The 3,034-nt window shown below is 47.6% G+C and overlaps 1 long non-coding RNA gene across 1 annotated transcript in view; it reads left to right on the top strand.

Moving 5' to 3' along the window:
- Positions 1–416, top strand: part of LOC116071021 — a 1,031-nt gene extending 615 nt beyond the window's left edge. The window contains exon 2 of the long non-coding RNA XR_004110677.1: positions 92–416. This is a non-coding gene — a long non-coding RNA (uncharacterized LOC116071021). The remainder of the gene's footprint in view (positions 1–91) is intronic.
- Positions 417–3,034: the final 2,618 nt, after the last annotated feature.

Genomic DNA, 3,034 nt, shown 5'->3' on the forward strand with positions numbered 1-3,034 from the left:
CCCGTGTGCCTGCTTGTTTCTGTAAGTTCACGGCAACATCTTGCTTTCATCTATTTGTATTTTTGCTTTCTCCTCTATCACTCTACCTAAGGGGTTGTCAGTTTTGAAGAGGGCTGCAGAGGACCTGGTGGCAGATGCTGCTAAGACACTGCCTCACCGCCGCTGGCACTCCTGAGAGCGGTCAGGCTCCACCTGGATGCTAAGCAGACCAGTCGTCATCACCAGCTCACCAGCACGACTCTAGATGAGGGAATAAGGGCGCAGAGAGGTGAGCATTAGAGCCCGCCATCACTGAGGACTGAGCCAGCATCCTGACACCAAGACCCTGCCTTCACCTCTGCACTCTGACCCTTCGATCTGCGAGCTCAGTGAAAGGCATTATTACCCCAGCAAATGAGAAAACAAAGACAATGAGACCAAATTGCCTCTCCTGTGCCCTAGTGTGGTATTTGTCTCCTGTAGAACTATGTGAGAAGTGTGTTATTTCCAGCTTGGAACAGCAAATGGTGCAATGATTTTACAGCCTAATTTCACTCCCCAGCTGGTTCCAAGATATTAATAACTAAATCTGGGCTAACCCTCTTACATCTCAGGTTTCTTAAAAATCTCCAGCTCTCTCTCAATATAAGCCATTTTGTAAAATGTATTTTTCCCTGGCAATTTGCTTTTTTTTTTTTTCTGAAGAAACAAAGCGTGTGTGTTTAGACAACAAGCTCGCCAATGTCTCTGGATTCCTTTGTATTCGGATCAGCTCTCCTGAATAGTTCATCATTTCCTTTCCTTAAACATTGAGTGGTGTTTTGCTGAGAAAGGATATCCAGATGTACCATAGCTGAACTGACTTAGATGCAAAACCTGGGGCTTCTGGAGAGTTCTTGGAAAAACATTTACCCACCCGGAGCCGGAGCATTGGTTGATTCAGAATCTCAGCAGTGCGCAGCACAAGGTAAAGCCACTGATGGCTCCCAGGCCCCCAAAGAACATTTAATCACACTCCAGAAAGTCAACACTGTCTCTTCTTTATACAGGATCTGAGGGGTGGGAGTAGAGGTATGGGGAAAGATGGGAGGAAGTGGGACAAGAAACTTCTCTTGTCGGTTAGAGTTTTAAAAAGAAGACAGACGGAAGCATGGGGTGAAAGGAGGGTTTCGAGCTCAGGCATATGTTAAAGGAGGAAATAGGGCTGAGTCGTAAAGTGCTGACTTAGGGGAGTCTCCACAGCCTTGGAATGACCCCCAACCCGAGCACACCCAAGCTGACCAGTTCCTGTAACAGGCACCACATAAAGAGCGAGTTTTGTAACACTGGAACTGAATGAAGTCAGCGGAATAAAGAGTGGTCCCAACAACCCTGACCCGCCTGTGTAACCCTCCCTCCCCGACTCCCAGCCCCACTTCCCGTACAACACTCACCCCTGCTGGCTTTGGCCTTCTTTAGGTGTCCTTGTTAATAGGCTCAGGCAATGAAAGCTTCCTAGGCCTCTGAAACACCAGGGATCCTCAAGTGATGGGGAGTACAGCTTTATAAGTCAGACCCCTCCCCACAATCCCAGAAGGTCAAACTCCAGCACCGAGGCACTTTGCCATCAAAGAAGCCACAGCTGGCACTTATCAAAGGCTTATAGTAATCACTGGCTGTAGGAATAAGGGCCTGGCTAGAGGACATTTTGGAAGTGCTTGATATTCTTGTCCTTAGGTTTTGAGGCTACCATCAATCCATACCCACCATTTCACCAATAAGAAAGAGAGCAGAAAGAGACCTGAGAAGGGGAGCCACAGATAAGACCAGCACAGGCCAGAGCGCCATGGGTCAGGGATAGGTGAGTGGTCCATTTGTAGCTGGAGCTCCTGGAAGTGCATGCTCATCCAAGGAAGAATAGCAGTGTGAGCTCCCTTTGCCTGGGTGTGATTTCTACTGGCTCACCTCATTTCCTTCTCTGTGGGATTTTGTGTTCTTCAGAGGAAAGAGCACAATCCAGAGGAGGGGACAGGGGAGGGTCACAATCCAGAGGAGGGGACAGGAGAGGGTCAAATCACTGCTCACAGAACCACAGATAGACACCAAGTCTTTTGTAGGTTGCGCTCCTGGAAACAGGATCCACTCCAGATCTGCATGTCACATCTTCATTCCCTTCACACCCTCAGTGGTGGCTTCTGCTTGGAGTCCCCCCACTAGGAAGGTTTGGACAGGAGAGACCCTTGAGCCCAGAAGTTGTAAGACCAGCCCGGACAACATTGTGAGACTCCCCGTCCCTCAGTCCCATAACTAAATGAATAAACATAACTAAATGAAATCTATAACTAAATGAATAAACAAACAAGCAAACAAACAATGAAATAAGGCATATTTTAAAAATAACCTGTGCATACTTCCTGAATGCTTTAAATAGGCTCTTACATGAATGCATATTCTAATATTAAGTATCATTACACTCAATACAATGTAAATACTGTATAAGTTGATGTTCTGTATACTGTAGAGAAAACGGACAAGAAAGAAGCCTGCGGATGTTCAGGACAGATGTGGCCATGGCATGTTTAACTATCCCTCCTCCCCACAGCTGGTGGAGTCCTCCGACTTCACCTATGGAAGCTGACCCACATCTTTGAGAAGTGGTGTGAGCAGCTTACTCATGGCTCAGTGGCTTTGAGATAAGAAAACCCAGCGTGAGGAAACTGTACAGGCTCAGGCACACCAGCAGGAGGACCCAAAGCAGAGTGGGGAGGAATTCCATCCTGTCAAACACAGAAAATGTGTTCTGTTGTTTGGGGCAAGTGAGGCGATGATTCAGTGACAGCCACAGCCATGTGGGGCTCGGTCCTAGGTTTCTCCCGTAGCCTTATCCTCAAGGTGGGAGCAAACCAGCTGGGTCAGCCTCCTGCCTCAAGCTCACTTTCCTCTGAAGTGTGTGGGAGAAGTCACCCCGAGATCTTATCGATTTCTTATGAATTTTGTTCTGGCAAAAGGAAGCAGAGTAAAGCTAGCTGTTGAACTCAGGAAATCCAACTCTCTCCATCCTGAAGCAGAGTAAAGC

The sequence above is a fragment of the Mastomys coucha genome, unplaced genomic scaffold (assembly GCF_008632895.1).
Source record: "Mastomys coucha isolate ucsf_1 unplaced genomic scaffold, UCSF_Mcou_1 pScaffold22, whole genome shotgun sequence".
NCBI lineage: Eukaryota > Metazoa > Chordata > Mammalia > Rodentia > Muridae > Mastomys > Mastomys coucha.